Source organism: Diabrotica virgifera, chromosome 8, assembly GCF_917563875.1.
Source record: "Diabrotica virgifera virgifera chromosome 8, PGI_DIABVI_V3a".
NCBI classification, from domain to species: Eukaryota; Metazoa; Arthropoda; class Insecta; order Coleoptera; family Chrysomelidae; genus Diabrotica; species Diabrotica virgifera.
This window is the reverse complement of record NC_065450.1, coordinates 112,285,696-112,294,993: the sequence shown is the minus strand read 5'-3', so window position 1 is coordinate 112,294,993 and position 9,298 is coordinate 112,285,696.

Below are 9,298 nucleotides of genomic sequence, written 5' to 3'. Positions count from 1 at the left end.
GGGAACTACTTATTACAATATAATATAAGATGAACATAAATAATACCTAGGAATTTTCCATTAGACGATTAAAATGTAATATACCCGTGATACCTACTCTAATCGCGTTGTTTCCGACTAGCTAGCCCGCTTGACCGTGGCCCGTGACGTCGAACCAATAGAAGGACGTTCAAGAGCCTCCTAAGATAATTGAATTTTATAGCATTTTCAAAGCGTCGTAATTAGCGTACGGGTTAAAAATATTTGTTTTTTTCGCATGCAAGTGTTTTAAGATCATGTTACCTTATGTTTTTTAATATCATTTTAATATTTAAAAATTTATGCAAGTTCCCTATTGTTTGGTACAATATATCAACACTGCCGATGTAAACTTGCACGCTAAAGAAGATGGCCTTAACAGAATTTGTCTAAAGTCCAAAAGAACGTTCCTCCCTATTTTTGAAAAAGAGACAAGTGTATTTTAGCATGTTTTTAAAGCAAAGGAACATTCCTACTAGCTATTTTTGAACAAGTGTATTTTAGAATTTTTTGCGTTTTTCTGTACTCCGACTATAATTTCAACACAAAAAAAAAGATACAAGAAACATTTCCATATGGCATAAACAGAATTTACCTAAAACCGTAAGGAACTATCCTATAAGCTATTTTTTAGTGAGAGATTAGAGTATTTTAGCATGTTTTTTTTTCATTTTTATGCATTTATTTGTACTCTGGCCATAATTACAACGATAAAAAAGTAACAGGTCGGTAACATTTTCGATGTAATATTTTACACTGAAAAACATGATACTAGCAGAATTTAGCTAAAGCCTGAAGGAACTTTCCTATAACCAATTTTGGAAGGAGAGATTAGTGGATTTTAAAATGTTTTTTAAGCTTAATTACTTTTTCTACAATCCGTTTTGATGCGCCATTTTAGTGGTGATTTAGTTTGAGACTTTTAGCTGAACACAATATTAAGAAGAGTATACTTAAATTGATTTAAGTATAAAAGTATTATTTTTAAATCAACCCCAATAGCCATTGTTTCTCGTTAAGGGATGAAGCAAAAAAATCGTTTTTGGCGTAGACTTGCATCAATTACTAGCAAGAAAATACCCACTTGGTGTTAGGTTTTTAAACTGGTTATTTCCACCTTTTGTGAAATCCGGGGAATGATGATAACGGTAGGGCTTGAAGGGGGCTATTTTACAAATTCTTGTATACCCAATCCAATACCAATTTCAGAAATTAATTAGCAATAAAATATGCCGCCAGAAGCTACCCCCTATCTACTTTCATTCCGGAAATATGAATGTTGGCTGTTCTAGCTTAATATTAAGCTGGAATAGCCACCTGTTTCTGTGAAGGGGTTGAAGCAATAAATTTTTATTTTGCGTAATAAATTAGCAATAAAATATGCCGCCAGAAGCCACCCTCTATCTGCGTTCGTCCCTGAAATAGGAGTGTTGAGTGTTGTAGCTTAAATATTCAACCGCAGTAGCCATTGCTGCTCGTCAGGGGATAAAGCAAAAAAATCGTTTTTGGCTTAGACCTGCAGCAGTTACGTAGGAAAAAAATACCCACTTGGTCTTAGGTTTTTAAACTGGTAATTTTCATTTTCTGTGGAATCCGGGGAATGATAACGGTAGGGGGGGGTGAGTTTGTGAATTGTTGTATACCATATCTTTCAGCAATTAGCTAGTAATAAAGTATGCCGCTGGAAGCGACCCTCTATCTGCTTTCGTTCCTGAAATAGGTGTAGGGTATTGTAGCTTAAGTATTAAACCGCAGTAGCCATTGTTGCTCGTTAGGGGATGAAGCAAAAAAATTCGTTTTTGGCGTAGACCTGCAAAAGTAAATTAGAAAAAAGTATTCACTTGGTTTTAAGTCTTTAAACTGGTCATTTTCACAATTTGTGAAATCCGGGGAACGATGATAACGGTAGGGGTTGGAGGGGGTGAGTTTGTAAATTCTGGTATACCCCATCTTTCAGCCATTAATTAGGAATAAAATATGCCGCCAGAAGCGACCCTCTATCTGCTTGTTTTCCTGAAATAGGACTGTTGGGTATTGTAACCTTAAGTCTTAAACCGCAGTAGCCATTGTGGCTCGTTAGGGGATGAAGCAAAACATTAATTTTTGGCTTAGACCTGTAACAATTAAAGCAAAAAATACCCACTTGGTTTTAGGTTTTTAAACTGGTTAATTCACTTTTTGTGGATTCCGGGGAATGATGATAACGGTAGGGGTTGAAGGGGTTGAGTTTGTAAATTATTGTATACCCAATCTTTTAGCAATTAACTAGCAATAAAATATACCGCCGGAAGCTACCCTCTATCTATTTTCGTTCCGGAAATGTGAATGTTGGCTATTCTAGCTTAATATTAAGCTGGAATAGCCACCTGTTTCTCTGAAGGGGTTGAAGCTGTAAATTTGTAATCTGCATAATAAATTAGCAGTTAATTAGCAATAAAATAGGCCGCTGGAAGCGACCCTCTATCTGCTTTCGTTACTGAAATAGGAGAATTGATTGTTGTAGCTTAAGTATTCAACCGCAGTAGCAGCCATTGTTGCTGGTTAGGGGATTAGCGATAAAATCGATTTTGGCGTAGACCTGCAGCAGGTGCTTGGGAAAAAATACCCATTTGGTCTTAGGTTTTTAAACTGGTAATTTTCACTTTCTGTGAAATCCATTGAGCGATGATAATGGTAGGGGTTGGAGGGGGTGAGTTTGTAAATTCTGGTATACCCAATCTTTCAGCAATTAATTAGCAATAAAATATACCGCCGGAAGCTACTCTCTATCTACTTTCGTTCCAGAAATATGAATGTTGGCTCTTCTAGCTTAATGTTAAGCTGGAATAGCCACCTGTTCCTCTGAAGGGGTTGAAGCTATAAATTTGTAATTTGCGTAATAAATAAGCATTTAATTAACAATAAAATAGGCCGCCGGAAGCGACCCTCTATCTGATTTCGTTACTGGAACAGGAGAATTGAGTGTTGTAGTTTAAGTATTCAACCGCAGTAGCCATTGTTGCTCGTTAGGGGATGAAGAAATACAATCTATTTTGGCGTAGACCTGCAGCAGTTGCTTAGGAAAAAAATACCTACTTGGTCATAGGTTTTTAAACTAGTAATTTTGACTTTCTGTGAAATCCGGGGAATTATGACAACGGTGGGGGTTGGCGGGGGTGAGTTTGTAAATTATTGTATACCATATCTTTCAGAAATTAATTAGCAATAAAATACGCCGCTGGAAACGACCCTCTATCTGCTTTCGTTCCTGAAATAGGAGTGTTGGGTATTGTAGCTTAAGAATTAAACCGCAGTAGCCATTGTTTCTCGTTAGGGGATGAAGCAAAAAATTGTTTTTTGGCGAAGACCTGCAGCAGTTAATTAGAAAAAAATACCCACTTGGTTTTAAGTTTTTAAACTGATTATTTTCACTCTTTGTGAAATTCGTGGAACGACGATAACGGTAGGGGTTGGAGGGGGTGAGTTTGTAAATTCTGGTATACCCCATCTTTCAGCAATTAATTAAAAATTAAATACGCCGCCAGAACCGACCCTCTATCTCCTTTCTTTCTTAAAATAGGAGTGTTGAGTCTTGTAGCCTTAAGTATTAAACCGCAGTAGCCATTGTGGCTCGTTAGGGGACGAAGCAAAACATTAATTTTTGGCTTAGACCTGTAGCAATTAATAAGCGATAAATTCGTACTTGGTTTTAGGTCTTTAAACTGGTTATTTTCACTTTTTGTGGATTCCGGGAAATGATGATAACGGTAGGGGTTGAACGGGTGAGTTTGTAAATTCTTGTATACTCAATCTTTCAGCAATTAATTAGCAATAAAATATGCCGCCGGAAACTACCCTATATCTACTTTCGTTCCGAAAATATGAATGTTGGCTATTCTAGCTTAATATTAAGCTGGAATGGCCACCTGTTTCTCTGAAGGGGTTGAAGCAATAAATTTTTGTTTTGCGTAATAAATTAACAAATAATTAGCAATAAAATAGGCCACCGGAAGCAACTCTCTATCTACTTTCGTTCCGGATATATGAATGTTGGCCACCTGTTTCTCTGAAGGGGATGAAGCAATACATTTTTAATTTGCGTAATAAATTATCAATAAAATAGCAAAAAAATATGGGGTGTGTCTCATGGCTCCCTTATGAAATGGCCATTGTAGCTTAATAGACATCACGAAATGTACGAAATGCACGAAAAGATTACCCATGAACGATCACATGCTGTCTGTTTCTATAACATTTCTTATTAATAGAAAAAGACAGCAAATACAAAATAAGTGATTGATGTGATCGTTCATGGGTATTCTTTCATTTTTCCCACTATATACCTATAGTTCATTGTCATGTTTTGCTTATTCTCTTCTTGGTTTTTTAAGATTTTTATACGATTCAAATAATTAATTAAACATTGATACAATCATTCAGAAATGGGATGTTAAATTATATTAATTATTATTTATAAGGGTAAATAGACTAAGGCTAAGAATATACTACACCGAAGCGAAATCTGTCTGTCCCACTAAGCAAAATAATAAAATTTTACTTTTGGACGGACGCGTCGTAGATTAGAAAATAGTTATGGATTAAACGAGAAAAAAAGAGATAAAAATACCAACAGTAACTAAAACATTAATTTTTTATCATCATCATGGCATCTACACTCCTAGCGGAGTGCTTGCCGCCCTCTTTGGGCCGTTCCGATTCGTTTGTCGCGGTGAATCAATCCGCATTAACATTTTCGTTTTACAATTGGTTGTGTGACTTGGCATCTTCTACATTTTTTCTCCACTCGTTCCTGTTTTTGCTTCTGGTTACCCATTCTCTGACTTCCATCTTCTTAAGGTCCTCCACTATCTGGTTCTCCCATGTAGTTTTGGGTCTTCCTCGTGGTCTGCCTGATACAGGTCTCCAGTTGTAAATTTTTTTGATAACGGCTTCTGGATTCCTCCTTTCTATATATCCCATCCATCTGAGTCTCTGTGCCTTGATAAATCTGACGATGTCTTCTCCTTTCAGAAGTTCTCTTACTTCTTGGTTCATGAGTTTACTAAATTCATTATTACCTAAGTTTAGTGGTCCTGCTGTCCTCCGAATTATTTTCCTTTCTAGGATCCTCAATCTTTCTTCCTCTTTCTGTGTCAGACACATTACTTCAGCACCATATGTGATTACTGGTCTAATTGCTGCTTTGTAAATTTTCAGTTTTGTATTCTGAGTAAGTTTCTTATAAGAAGACTAAGTTTTCACTCTAATGGCATATAACATATCCCACCAGAATGAAAACAATGGGAACCTTCTCTGGTTACACCTCCGAGGCTTCTACAATTTGCAAGCCATACGGATGCTGAGACTACGGAAGATGAGGGAATTCTACAATTTACAATTCACGTCACATCTGCTCAGCGCGGTAAAGTTCCAACGAGACTGGTTCCCTTCATACTCCACACAGAGTAAATGTAAATCAAAAATGAATAACCACTTTCAACTTTCAACGAATTTCGTTCGTTTCAATTCGGGACTGCACGCTGGGGTTTGTTTTGGTTGGATCAGGGAGAGCAGCATATGTGCCTCCTGATGAGAGACTAATAAGTTTCGAAACCGGTAGAGGTGCTTGCAGCACTCTCTGATTGGACTGGAATATGGTTCGGCTGTATTTTCGTTTTGCAACGAAATTGAAAGTGGTTATTCATTTTTAAGTTTCTTATATTTGAGGAAGTTACTGTATTTCCAGTAGGTTCTGTTTCCTGCCGGGATTCTTTCATTAATTTCGATACTTCTATCATTAGTTCCATTAACTGAGACTCCAAGATATTTAAAATATTCTACCTTTTCAAATTCATATTCAACAATATTTAAGCTTATCATATTAACTGCGTTTTTTCTTGAGCATATTAGGTATTTTGTTTTGATTTGATTTATTTCTAAACCCCTTTTGGATGCTTCTTTGCATAACTTCGTAAATTCTTCCTTTAAACTGTTTAGGTTTCTGCTAATTAATGCTATGTCGTCAGCATACGCCACAAGTTGCGACGTCGATGTTATAATCGTACCTTTTATTTATGTAGCTCTTATTGCTCCTTTTATAGCGACATTAAATAGTGACGTTGATAGAGAGTCGCCTTGTCGTGCTCCTCTGGCTATTTCTATATTTTTGGTGATTCCGTTATCTGTAATTATTGCTGCAGTCGATCCTTTCATTGTCATTTTCGTAAGCTTTATAAGTTTCATTGGTATATCTAGGTTTTTCATGTCTTCTATTAGGTCGGGTCTTGTTAAGCTGTCAAAGGCTTGCTTGAAGTCTATGAAAAAAATGTGTAAGTCTATATCATATTCGTAACATTTCTCAATTGACTGTGTGATTATGTGAACTGCGTTACCAACAATAACTAAAACATTAATTTTATATATTTTGTTTTATATTTTAGTATATTTTTGCAGAAAGTGTGAAGAAATTAATTAATTGCTAGATTCCAAAAAATAATGTAAAAATCAAGCAAATATTGAGACTAAGTGTAAAATTTCCGGCACTGTCAGAACTTTAACGACTTTAAAAAGTTTCCACTGACCCGTTTCCGCTGCAGACAGTAAGCTCTCCATCATAAACTAATATTTTAAGCTGAAGTGCTCAAGTCCGCCATAAAAAACTTTTGAAACTGTCATTAAAACTTACATTGATCTAGTCAGAACATTTAGTGTGGGATTGCCACTTCCGTTGTAAATGCAACCATGTAAGATTTTTAAAAAGTTGTAGGAGTGAGACAGAGTTCATTAATTAAAAACATTTTCATGGCTTCGAACTCACATAGGTTAGTTATAGTTATACCTAGAGTGTATTTAAAATGAAAATAAACGTTTTATTTTCTTACAAGTTGATTAATTTCGGATAAGGATATATTTACCTCTACAATGTAGGTGGCGCTCAATTCATTTTTAATATCCAACAATTTAATAAAAATTGTTTTCTGCCCATTCATTTTTGTTGCATTCAGTTATCCGTAGCTGATGAGTTCTAATGAGAACGGAATGCATACTGCGGTTCTGTTAACACAAAAGCAGAGAAACTCGTGTCGTGCTCCTGTGACATATACTGTCACATGTACTGTCATAATTTAAAAATAAATATCGACTTGTTTCGTTGTCCTTAACTTGATTTTTCAAAGTTTGAAATTTTGCGCAAGCCGCAATTAAATAACTACATATTTAAAAAGTGTAAAAAAGGTATTAACTTTTTCTCTCAGTATTTGGATTTCACGAATTTTAAAGTGAAACCAAATGGTTCACATCGTTGTTGCAAATAATGCACATAATTCTACAAGCAGCCTTTAATATTTTTGGATACTTCGATTCTACATCATCCTTCCATTTTTGTCTGGGACGGCTTACTAATCTTCTACCATCTGGTCTATCAAAAAACAATGTTTTTAACACTCTGTCTTCTTCTGATTTTACCACATGAACTGCCCATCTTATCCGGTTAGCTTTTATATATCTGACGATGTTTTCAGTACCACACACAGTCAACAATTCAGCTGTGCGGCACCTTCTCCACTCTCCTATCAATTCATCTCTTTGAAAGCCAAATATCATTCGGAGAACTTTCCTTTCAAAGACAAAAAGCATATTTATTTCCCGCTGATGTAGAGCCCATGTTTCACTTCCATATGTAATAATTGGACGAATAATTAGCATGCACAGTATTAATTTATATTGTCTTTTTAACAGCTTAGATCTTGATAATGATGATATGGAGTATAATACTCTATTCCACGTAGCTGTCCTTGTTGAGACCTTGTTTTATATGCGGTTGTCATCTGTGATTACTGTGCCTAGATATTTAAACTCTTTTACTACTGCGAAGTTGTGGTCATTAATAGTTGTCTTGCCTATTTCTTGGTATTGGATATTGGGTTACAATCATGTATTTCGTCTTCTCTTCATGTATTCGAAGGCCCAGAATACCTGCTTCTTTCTTGAGTTGTAAAAACACATCTCTCACGTCTCTTGTAGAAGGAGCGACTGCATCTAGATCATCAGCAAAGGCCAACAATAGTTTTTATCCTCGATTTGCCAATTCTCCTGTCGGTTCAGATGCTATTTTACTTATTACATATCCTTAGGCCAAATTGAATAGCAACGGTGTTACGGAGTCTCCTTGTCTAAGTCCTGATGTTACACTTAGTCTTTTACATTTGTTATCAACAATTTAAGACATTTAACACAAAAATTAAAAGTAATTCATTCAGGTATATTTATTTAGAGCCACAAATAATCCTTCAAAGAGCCACATGTGGCTCGCGAGCCATAGTATGGCCACCTCTGTATGCCTATTCTCGAACAAATAAATTTACTCCATAATTTTACCCCCTCACTATACAATCAAAATAATATTAACACATGTGCTACGACACTGGTATACTTTCTGTTTTTTGTATAATTTTCGTTTTAACTTTCAATAGTGTAACATGTCGTATACATACATAAAGAATAATAAAGTATAAAAGTGAATACATTGTTTAGATAATATCTAATCAGATATTTACCCATTATTACTTATGTATTATAAATCATTTTTTGTGTAACCATAATAATGTTGTTAAAAATCACCACATTAAGAGGTGCGTTTTATAAGGATTCCGGCCTTGGGTATCTGGTATACGAAACCAGATATACAAAAATACCAGTCACACAAATATGCACAAATTTATTTTATTATATTGTTTTATTTAAATAAGAGCCGAAAGAGAAAGCAACTACAGAGTGGTGTTTACAAACTGACTTGTGGTGACTGTCCGAAAACTTACATCGGTCAAACTGGCAGAACCTTTGACTTTGACAAACGGATAGCAGAACACAAAAGGGATTTCAACAATAGAAAAACAGATTCTACATACGCACTTCACCTTCTAGATCATAATCATTATTTTATTGAACAGTTTCAAATTCTTCATATTCAAAATAAAGGCCTTGCTATCTTTATTAGAATCTATGGAAATTAATAAACTGAAAAATACAGATATAATTCTGAATGACCAACTTGAGACAAACAGCTCTCCACTTCTCAACTTCTTCAGTTAAAGACTTTAAAATGCAAACACATAGTAAAATAAATCACTTGAGAAAGGCACTCTGTCGAAACAGCTGTAGTTACATATTTTTATAACAAATTTTGTGGAAGTGTCGAAAACAAAAGTTTTCAGTGTTTTATTGTTACACAAATTTATTAATTAGTCTTAAGAGTTTTCTCAAATAAAGTTTAAAATGCGAAGCTTTATTATTCGTTGCAAGC